Source organism: Suricata suricatta, chromosome 7 (genome assembly GCF_006229205.1).
Source record: "Suricata suricatta isolate VVHF042 chromosome 7, meerkat_22Aug2017_6uvM2_HiC, whole genome shotgun sequence".
NCBI classification, from domain to species: domain Eukaryota; kingdom Metazoa; phylum Chordata; class Mammalia; order Carnivora; family Herpestidae; genus Suricata; species Suricata suricatta.
Window position 1 is genome coordinate 108,419,081 of NC_043706.1, and position 11,744 is coordinate 108,430,824.

Genomic DNA, 11,744 nt, shown 5'->3' on the forward strand with positions numbered 1-11,744 from the left:
GAGGCCACCGCTCCCAGAAATGCGTGCGCCCGATCCTCTTCTCCCGGACCGGAGGAGCTGGCGTCCCCGCCCTGTAGGTAGGTGGGTGAGGCGGGGACCCGCTCTCGCAACCGCCCGCAGCTGATGCTGCCACCAGGGAGAGGCGGGCGGCCGGGGCTGGGACCCGCCAAACTTGCCTCCTGCCCGGGCTCGGCAGAGCGCTCGGAGGTGTGCTAATGGCGCTGGGCGCAGACCTAGTTAACCTGACAACCTCTTCTGAAGCTCGGGAGGCCGAATGGTGGCGGAGGAGAGCTTGACCCTTCGTCGCCCCCGGCCCGGTGGGCTGCGCGCGGCGAGCGGGGGTGGGGAGGACCGGTGGGTTGGTGGCTTATTTGGGCGGTGGGGGTGGGGGGATCCGTTGGATTTTCAGCTGCTCAGGTAAAAATATGTCACCGTATTTTTTCGGGTGGAAGAGCAGATGCGTTCTTCCTGTTTTAGCTAAATGTGTAAGCACGCAAAGCGTTATTTTAGCGGCACGAAGTAGCGGTGGGTTTTTGTATATTTCAGAACTGGCTGGCTGGTATATTAACACTGATGGCTCAGTCTCTTACAGTCAACATTTTAGGGCCAGATAGGGGGAGGTCCTTCCAGAAGTCCGATTATTCCGGACATAGATGAGGCTGGGGTTTTCTGCTGCTTACTCGAGGAGCCTCTTGCTTTTGTAAAGGGATGGATTTTAAGAGTGGCAAGTTTGATACAGGTGTCGGGAGTTGAGAATCTGCTGGAAGGATGCACCCAGTCGGCCGGCAGAGGCAACCTTGGGAGCAGCCTAGCTTCCAACTAGGTGTTTAGGTTTGTGTTTTTGAGAAACTGGTTTATGAATTCTTTCTTTCCTCCCAAGTGTGACTCTTGCTTTGAGCAAGATTATCTCTTCTCGGGCTGCCCTTAAAAAAAAATTAAGCAAGAAGCTTTAGAGTTTTGGAAAGTAGATCATTGTGAATTCCAATTTTTTAAATTAACTATTAAATAACGTTTAGGGCTTTGGAAAATGAGCCAGTATCAGCTCCAGGAGGACAGAGTCATCGTCTTGTTCAATTCTGTAATCCTCTGCGTATGATGGATAATGGGCGCTCATTAGTTATTTGTTGAATGAACAGTGTTTTTAAGCTTCATCAAATGACAGTTGAGGATTACATGTATTTGGCCTGTGGCTTTTGAAGTTTAACTGGATTTTAAAAAGATTGCCTCTTTTATAAAGAGTCAGATTAAATTGTCTTAACATTTAAGTATGAATTTTGGCATTCTTAGGACCACATGTTATCCTTCTTTACTTGTGTTATTCAATGAGGTAATTCTCAACTCCTAATATAAGTGCATTTCATGTTTAAGCTCGCAGATTTTCTATTGTTGTTGGTAATCAGACATATGTCTAGTAAATTCTCAAATACAATTTCAAAAATACATTTCGTGTTTAAAAGAAAATTATGTTACTCCAGAGGTAACTGATTTTGTTAATGTGACATTATTAACTCTGTTTGACTTGAGTTGTTGTGGATGATCTAATTATAATGTATTTTTTTTTTACAGATAAAGGTAAAAATAAAGTATTTAGAAGTGTCTGTGACTCCTAAGTGTTTCAAAAATATATGGTATACACATTTTCAACTGTATGGGGTTTCCTCACTATGTAAGCATATCGATTTCCAAATTTGTCAAATTTTGTAAATCGGGGATTTGGAAAATTGGGTGTCCTGATGCTTTTAAATTTTCTGTTATCTTGGAAAAATCAAGGATAACTGTATCATATTTCATTTGCTCTATTTTTTCACTACAAAATTTCCTGTTTTTATTTTATTTTCATTCTCCTGTTATATAAGTTTTATGAGTCAGTCAGTATTAACCTCTTTTCAATAACTTGGTTTAACACAGTTATCTGGGAGTGGCCCAGTCATTTATTTTCTTTCTTTTTTTTTCTTTACTTTTTTTGTCATTTAAAAAAATTTTAGTCATTTAATAAAATTTAAGATTTTATTTTTAAGTAATCTCTACACCCACCTTGGGGCTGGAACTCAAAACCTGGAGATCAAGAGGTGCAAGCCACGAGCCAGCCAGGCACCCCTTTTTTGTCATTTTAATACTTCATCACTATCCTCACTATATATTACCCAAAAACGTACTTTCATAAAACTATAGTAAGCCGCAGTTGATTACTGTTGCTTCTCCAGACTAGCTGGGCTCTTCCTAGATGGGGAGGAAATCACATTTCTATGAAAAACATGGTAAGATTGGGGGGAACGTATGAAAAATATTATGATTTACTAAAAGGAAGCAAAAATCCTTCCCCAAATAAAGATAATTCTATTTCCTATCTTTGTAATCACAAATATTGAGCAGGTAATTTACATTGCTTTTACTTGTTCACTTTAATTTCTCAAAAGAGCCCTCCCCTGTGTTACATAAACTCTTTTTACTTTGTTGCTGATAATAAACACTTATTTGTTCATTTGACAAATAGAGAAGGTGAGTGCTTAGGCTGTACTGACAGTCTTGACCTTGAAACCATCAAGTAAGAGCTAGTTTTTAATCTCAGAAGGGGAGAGGCATTTTTCTGTGTGTGTGTCCTCCATCCAAATGCGCATGTCTCTGATTGGATGACTCACTAACAGGGCCTTCTCTCATGAACCCTCAACACCCTGCCTCCACATGCACCACTGGAAAGTGATTCTAAGACCCAGTATACTCTCTTCTATCTTTCAGTATCTTTCCTGAGGTTTTATTGGCTATCCTTTCCTTTCAAAATATTATTTACTGTCTTTTATTTTTTTAAATCACAGTTCTTTTGTGTCCCAGCCCATAATTTTTGTAGTTGTTCTTTACATCCAGTGGGATCTACTCAATTTATATATGTTGGAACCAAATTTGTCATGGTTGCAGAAAAAGTGTGAAAAACAAAATTTGTATGACCTTGAATTTCAAATATGGGGAACTGGTGGTTGACCAAGAATTGTTGTCTGTTAATGTCCCCTGAACAGTGGCATAGAATGCCTTTGTTTCTGTGCATACCAGAGACTATCAGTTGTCTGCACGAAAATTCAATCTGAATCTCAACTGTGAGAAATGACGGATATAGATGATTGGCAGAACAAAGGCCATGACGTCCACACATTCCATTCCAATTCTGTGTTAGACCAGGAGTGTAGTCAGATTTTCAGAAATGATGTAGATGACCTTCTTCTGCATCCTTTGCACCCCTGCCCCTTCTGTTGTGTCTGTCACGCTGAGGGATTCCACTAAAAACAGCACACAGAAGAAACCTCCTGTTCGGTTACTTAGGAGTTGTGGTTACCCAGATCATGGTTCCTTTTGCAGCTCTTGTGTGAAGACCCAGGCAGGTTCCATTTTAGTGATAAATGCCGAAGAAAAACTCTACTTCCCCTGCACCATTATTGTGTGTCTTTTTTTCATTATGCAAAACTAGGATCAGATAATTGATTATACTTCCCTTTCTGATTTGGCAACACACAAATGCAGAATCAAATTCACAACTCATTTTTAATAACCCTGTAAAAACTTATGACCTAATATTGATATTCTGACTTTTCCTTGGTATTGAGCTTCTGTTCTACCTTGTTTCTCTTGATTCTGATTTTTATCTAATTATATTTTCCCACTTTATTGAATTTATTATTTAAAGCTGACTCACATCCTTCGTGAAACCAGGCAAAACCTAATACACAAAACCAAATGAAAACATTTGCAGAATTGATCTCTGGATACATATGTTTTTGATTTACAGGTTTAATCGAGTCCATTAAATATGATTTGAACAAGAATTGAAAGTTTAGTACATTTGAGCTTATACAGCCAAATGGAATACAGTGTTCCTTAGCTTAGCAAAACTAAATTTTTCTTATTTATTTATTACATTTCTTAATGTTCATTTATTTTTTGAGAGACAGAGCATGAGCAGGGGAGGGGCAGGGAGAGAGGAAGACACAGAATCCAAAGCAGATCCAGACTCTGAGCTCTCAGCACAGAGCCTGATATGGGGCTTGAACCCATGAACCATGAGGTCATGACCTGAGTCACAGTCAGTCCACCCAAGCACCCCAGAATTCCATGTATTTATATTTGAGTTTATATAGCCAAATGGAAAACAATGTTTCATAGTTTTGCAAAACTAAATTCCACTTATTTTGTACTATTAAATTCATGTCCACTTACCACTTATTTAAAATTGGTAAAACCATTCAATTTAAGTCATTTATTTCCAGAGGATCTACCTTATGTGTTTTGTTAGGCTGAACAGGAGATTCATGCCACATAATTTTTAAAAAGTCATTTTTAGCCAAAGGACTAGCCTAAACTAGCTTAACACTCACCATACTGGACCTCAGATCTGACCTCTTTCACATCAGTAATTTATTTGATTCATCTTTGTTTTAATAAATCAGATTAATAGATTTTTCTAAAGCCTTTTTTATTTATCATAAAATTTAGAAGATCAAGCAGAGTTAATTGACCAAATCTTCTTGATTCTGCTATTTCGACAACTACCTGTCAAGTTGGTTAAATTTAACCAGGTAGTTGTTTACATTTATATAATGGCAAGTTCAATTTTATATGTTTATGACCCAGGTCAACAGATAGATTGCCACTTCTTAAGGTTCAGTCCATGGGTGCAGTCCAGGAGCCTTTGAGGCACAAATAATCTGAGTTGAAAAGTGCACCTTGAGGGGCCCCTGGGTGCCCCAGATGGTTGAGTGTCTGACTCTTGATTTCACTCAGGTCCTGATAGATCCCAGGGCTGTGGGATCAAGCCCTGCGTTGGCTTTGTGCTGAATGTGGAGCCTGCTCAAGATTCTTTCTCTCTCTCTCCCTTTCCCTCTGCCCCTCTCCCCCTGCCTCTCTCAAAGACAAACGAAAGTGCAACTTGAAATATTAGAGTGGTTTGGAGAAAGAGGTGGGCAAATTTTTACATAGAAGCATTTCATTTCAATAACCTCTACTTAAATTTTATTTTTACAGTATATCATACTGTTTTTTGATTCAAAAGGTACACATGAGTGTATAATAAAAGGCCACTCCCATCCTCTTTCCCTGGTTACCTGCTTCCCCTAGTTAATTGGGATCCTCCAGTGACATTGTATGCGTATGCAAGCAAATAGGAACATTCAGCCTGCTCGTTGTATCTACTAACCATTTCTCGAGTTCCCTTCTCTCCATTCCCACTGCCCTTGTTGGGCTTCTCAGATGCTTTGGACAGTTGCCTGCATTTTACTTTCTGCTACATTTCAGCTCTCCTCATTTCAGCCCTCCACATTTCAGCCAGTCTTCCTTCAAAACTCTCCTCTTCAAGGGCACCCGGGTGGCTCAGTCAGCTGGGCATCTGACTTCAGCTCAGGTCATGATCTTGCGGTTTGTGGGTTTGAGCCCCGCGTCGGGCTCTTGTACTGACAGCTCAGAGCTTGGAGCCTTCTTCAGATCTGTCCCCTCTCTCTCTGCCCCTCCCTTGCATGTGTGCTCAGTCTCTCCCTCTCTCTCTCAAAAATAAACATTTTAAAAAAGTAAACATCACTCTTCATACCTTCTAAAGGATTCCCAGCCTACACAGGAAGGAGTCTAGAGATCTTACTCCAGAGGAATTCATCTTTTACCCCTTGCACGCCCCTGCCGTGCATTTGGCCCACAGTTCTTGACTCCCTCCCTTCCCCCCCACCCCAAATTATAGATCTTTTATGAAAATCTGATGAAAGTTCATGATCTCGTCACACAGCACACACCATTTGGTTGCATATCCTTGTTTATGGACCCTAAATTAAGAATCTCTACTATCCTATAAGACTGCTTGTCACTTCCTGCACATGCATAGCATATGATTTTTCTTCTCCATGCTGTTCCCACTGCTTGGAACACTGTGCTCCATTTTGTTTAGCAAGCCACACTCAGTTCTCATGTCATCTCCGAGGGGCATTCTTAGTTGAGATTCCGTAATCTTATGGAGACTTCCCCATGGAATTCAGTGTCCTAAATTGGTTTCCATACTGGGAATAGGCATTTCTCATAAATAGCAAAATTGCTTTTCTAGTAGAAATTGTGATTTTGGATAGCATGCTAAGATCGGTTAAAAAACAAACAGGTTAAAGCTTTTATTTAACCCTTCATCCCTCTTCTGCTCTCCCCCGCCCCTGGTAGAGTACAAGTCTGTATCATTTTCTGTAGCATCTCTGACTGACTTTACTAAATCTCTCTCAAACATTGTGTTAACACCCATTAAAAATAGCTTTCATATTTATTATGGCCCTCCACTGGGAGTGTGTCTTTTATGCCTCTCCCCTTGGGTTTGCCTCTGTGATTTGTACACAAAGTGGCAAAAGCCTCCAGATAGGGTGCCAGTGAACATGACTCTGACAGATGATGTGAACCATCTGGAGAGAGGGGTCCATCGTAAGAAGTGACTCCTAAGCATGTGAAGGAAGTATTTTTAGTTCCAAGCCAAGTCGAAAGAGGGTGTCTTGTGTGCTCAGTTTTATTGCAAAGCGCTTGGCACGAGATAATTTGCTGTTGACTGATTAACAGAGGATTTAGAGAATAAGAATATAATAGTGTTTGTTTAGCACTGTTAATGTGGAATTCTGACTGGTGGATGATTCTGATCACTAATCGGGTATGCCTTGTAGAATAGGAAAAATTTGTGAGTTGACTTTGTAGTTATTAGATTCTTCAAGATCTTTCATTTTTCACTCTGTCATTCTGACCTCAGCAAACATCAGATTTACTGATTTATTTCCTCAGACCTGTTGATACTAGGAATTGAGGGTGTTCTGAGTAGTAGTCATGAATATTCTAGCCATCATATAGCCCCTGCTGTGTTTTATAAAGCACAATTTTAGGCTGTTGGGAGAGCCTGCTCATTCCTTATGGTCCCAGGTGTGTTTACATCTGAGCCCTCCTCCCTAGGACGTGGTGATTCCCTTAATATACTGCCTGTCTGCTGGTTTCCACTGAAACAGCTCGTTAGCAGGCCTCTGGTCTCTCAAATCACAGCACTTCCCAAAATAGTTTCAGTTTAATACGCCTTAGCTTAAAAAAAAGTTTTTTTTAATCCTTTATTCATTTTTGAGAGATGGAGACAGAACAGGAGTCAGGGAGGGGCAGAGAGAGAGAGAGAGACACAGAATCTGAAGCAGGCTGGAGGCTCTGTGCTGTCAGCATGGAGCCTGATATGGGGCTCGAACCCATAAACCATGAGATCATGGCCTGAGCTGAAGTAGGACACTTAACAGACTGAGCCACTCAGGCGTGCCATGTGTCTTAACTCTTTAAAAAGCATGCTTTAAGAAATTGTTTCAGTCTGTTCAGGCTGCTCTAACAAAATACCATGCACTAGGTGGCTTAAAAACAGCAACATTTGTTGCTCACAGTTCTAGAGCTGGGAAGTCCCAGGTCAGCGCTCAGGCGTGGTGGGGCTGTGGTGGAGCCCCTTCTCCAGTGTGCAGGCTGCTGGCTTCTCATTGCGTTCTTACATGGGAGAAGTAGCTAGGGATCTCTCTGGGACCTCTTTTATGAGGGCACTAGTCCCGTTGATGAGGGGTCTAGTCTGACCTCATGACCTAATCACTTCCCAAGGGCCCCACCTAATACTATCACATTGGGCATTAGCTTTCCCACGTACAAATTCGCGGGTGGGGATGGGGGAGACGCACTCATTCAGTCTGTAGCAGGAAGAGGAAATTCACAAGTCAGTAGCTACAGATAGCCAATGCATGAAAAAGTATTCAACTTCATTGCATCAAAGAAATGAAGATTATAATTAGATTTTAAAAGTCCATGACCCTGCTGGGAAAGTTGTGGTTGGGTCATAATCCTTTATCATAGATAGTGAGAGGATATTTTGGTATACTTTATTTTATTTAATTTATGTTTATTAATATTATTTTTTTAGTTTTATGTTTTTGGAGAGCCAGTGTGTGTGAGTGGGGGAGGGACAGAGAGAGAGGAGGACAGAGGATCCAAGATAGATTCTGTGCTGACAGCAGAGAGCCCAGTGTGGGGCTCAAACTCATGAGCTGTGACCATGACCTGAGCTGAAGTCAGATGCTTAACTGACTGAGCCACCCGGGTGCCCCTGTGTTGGTATAGACTGAGAATAGTTTAGCTAATAGAATTTTTTGGCACCGGTGATTCTATCCTAAGGAAATCAGGAAAGAGACTTAATTTCAGTGATTACTATACTGTCTTTGGGAAGCATGTGAGGTGGTTGGGGGGAGGGGGTTAAGAGGAGGGTTCTGGAGCCAGTTGCCCCACTTGGAATCCTGTTCCACCATTTACCAGCTCTGTGAACTTAGGCAAGGTAATTTATCCTTGATTTTCTCATCTATACAATGAGGATAATAGTATCTATCACCCACATTGTATTGAGAATTAGAAATGTTAATATATGTAAAGTACTGTCACAGAGTAAGCAACTCTAAGTGTTAGTTGTTAATCAAAGGTGATGATTTGAAAATTTGAGACAAATCCAGCAGTGGAGTCATGTTGTAAGGGGTGGTGTACCAAAGATCCTAATTCGATTTTAAAATGCACCTGCAGAGAAAAAAGACAGGAAAGTGACAAAATATTAAACCTTTCCCCAGCTTGATGGGATCATAGGCCATTTCTGTTTTTCACAGTTTTATTATCTATATATATTACAATGATACTTGTTAGAAATTATTGAAATTAATGTATCATAGGATTCTTATATTCTCGACATTTCCTTACCAAATGCATATTCATTGTGACATACTTTACTTTCTCTTCCTCCTTTCAAAGCTGCTAATATTTCACTTCCCCAACATTTTCACCCACATGCCATCTGCTTGGTATTTTCTTGCACTTAGCTTGCTTGTTTTGTGTATAGATCAGCCCCAAGGCTAGTTCTTCAAGTATAAGTAGACGAAATGAAATGATTGTTGACATTTTAGTAGTGGTGGTGGCTTTCTCATGGAAGTTTAAACCAGAGAATGCAGCTGACGTGGTAATGGCCCTGTATCTTCTCTACACTTCGGGCACTCCTCCTTTCCTCCTGCTTCCCGTCTGAATGAACGCAGCACTCCAGGACCCCTCTCACACACGGGGGTAATTCCTCCCTCGGGGGCTGTTGAATGCCCTCCTTTCTGGGAAATTCCTTTGCGTATTTCTTCCTTTAAAGCCAGTATTCTGCACCAGGTTGATACTTATCTCCATAAACACTTTCCAAGACATCTTCTGGACCCTAATTTTTTTTTTTTTTTGGCACTTAACTATTTGTACCACAAATTAAATGCTGGCTTGTTTCATGGCTTAGCTGTTCTTATAGTCAGCTGATAGGATTGTGTTTTATATTACTCTATGCCCTTCAGTTTCTGGCACAGAGTTGTTCACATACATGCACATGGAACACGGGAAGATTAGATGTCGTTGTGGTTGTGGTGACAGTTTCTTAAGAGATGATTTATGAGTTTACTGTTCCATCTTTCCTCTGTCCAACCTTCTCCTTCCTTTATTTTCAAAATCAGAATGTTACATCATTTGGTTCTCTCAGGCTTTAGATAGTTACCTGAAATTTTGATAGTACATTTTCATTCCTGAAGCCTAAAAACTAGAGAGCCCAGTTTCAGAGAGCACCATGGTTATCAATGGGTTTACAATTGGGGTCCAGTAATATAAAAACTAATTCTAATTGCAAGGACACCTCTGTCATCAACTCTAAAATATAGCTTGTTTGATCAAGACAATTTAATGAATCTTCCACAGAATGTATTTAAAGTTCATAAATATGTTAGATTCTTATAGATCTTGCATTTCCTGGAAAGGACAAATCCTAGGAAATGTTTTCACATATCTACCCTTGTAGTCTGGACCAGCGGTTTCCCACCTGGGGTTCATGTGCCCCATGAGGGTGAGAGAAGAAATTGTTAGAATGTCTGTATCATCTTTTCATGACTTCTATTTTTGTTACATGTTTTACAATGCATATATTAGAGCAGAAAACATGTTTTTTAGAAGTAAAAATATATACATATTAGGATTTTATGTTCATATATTTTTATTGATGTGGAATATAACTTTTAAAATGAAGGCCACCAGGGCTCTTGGGTGACCCATATGGTTAAGCACCTGACTCTTGATTTTGTCTCAAGTCATGATCTCATGGTGTGTGGGATCGAGCCCCACATCGAGCTCTGTGCTGATGGTGCAGGGCCTGCTTGGGATTTTCTCTCTTGTCCTCTCTCTCTGCCTTTCTCCCCTACCTGTTCTCTCTCTCTCAAAATAAATAAGTAAACTTAAAAAGTAATAAATAAAATGGAGACTACTGATCTAAATAAAAGGCAAGACTTTAATGTCCCATGCCCTGAAGTCAGTTTCTGTTAGGTGACATGACGAATTAAAAACTAACTTGTTAAACGTAGATCCTATGCTAGCCTAAACTAAAAGTTGTAATCTGTGTGTGTGCGTACGCATGTACGCGTGCTTATGCACATAAAACATAAGACACGTTCCCTGACTTTAGAGAGCTTACAGTCTGAGTAGAATGGAGCATGATCAGCAACTAATTAGAAAATGGTACAAGGTCGCTTAAGTGTCAACGGGAAACCTAGCAGCATGAGACTAAATTTTATGTTAGACTAAAATTGCTAACATATGATAACAGCAGCCTAATACATGGTGATGCTGTATTCTCAGAATATTTCAAAATCCCGTTTATGTTCAGATTTTTTTCTTGATAATCAGGTTAGTTCTCTGTCCACCTATTCAAATAAGCTATGCTGAAATTATCTCCTAGGTGTAGATGTTAATTAACTGTGGGAGTTTTCTGCTCTAATACTCAGAAAGTCATACCAGCGCTCTCAATTACTTGCTGACATTTCTTTAAATTAGAAGAGAAAGTGGCAGAACAGCCGTGGTGGGAAAGCAAGAGCATTTTGGATGGAGTGTTCCTGGGGAACAGTGATCGTGTACACACTTTAAAATAAGTGAGTTAGTTTCCTAAAGCTGCTCTGACAAAGTAGCACAGATTGGGTAGCTTAAAACAACGGGAATTCATTGTGGTACAGTTCTGGAGGTCAAAAGTCTAAAATTCGGGTGTTGGCAGAGCCATGATCTCTGAAACTTTAGAGAAATCCTCCCTTGCCTCTCTGGCTTCTGGTGATTTGCTGACTATCCTTGGCCTCCTTGACTTGCAGCTATATCACCATAAACTGCTTCTGTTATCACATGGTGTTTGCGCTGTGTGACTCTATCTTCATGTGGCCATCTTCTTATGAGGACACCAGTCTTCTTAGATTAGAGGCCCCCGTACTCCAGTATGACCTCATCATAACTAATTGCATCTGCAAGTACCCTTTTTCAAATAAGGTCACATTCTGTGGTCCTGTGGATACAACTTAAACATTTGGCACGGGGGCTGGGGGGTAACACAGTTCCCCACACAATTCACCCTGGGTAACACAAAATAATATGGGTAAAGATACGAAGATGTGCATAAGTTACCCTTGATGTCAAATGATGCCTTCTTATAGCTAAACTTTCATAGCCATGCATGTTGATTATGGGGTGAATGAGAACTAGAAGGAAAGGAAGATTTTTTTGGCTATATGTATTAATTGACTGTTTCTGCCTCCAGGCTTTGGTATTCCACGCCTTGGTAGAGTTATTCTTGTAGACAGTAGTATGTAATAATGTGGCTTTAATCTTCCTTGTAAAAATCCACAAAGTAATTTGTGGATCAGGATATTTTTAAG

At 40.4% G+C, this 11,744-nt stretch overlaps 1 protein-coding gene across 1 annotated transcript in view; it reads left to right on the forward strand.

Moving 5' to 3' along the window:
* Nucleotides 1-35: 35 nt before the first annotated feature.
* The window catches only part of NCOA7 (nuclear receptor coactivator 7), a 146,904-nt gene continuing 135,195 nt past the window's right edge, over nucleotides 36-11,744 (forward strand). The window contains exon 1 of the mRNA XM_029943315.1: nucleotides 36-77. The gene's annotated coding sequence lies outside the window, so the exon portion shown is untranslated. The remainder of the gene's footprint in view (nucleotides 78-11,744) is intronic.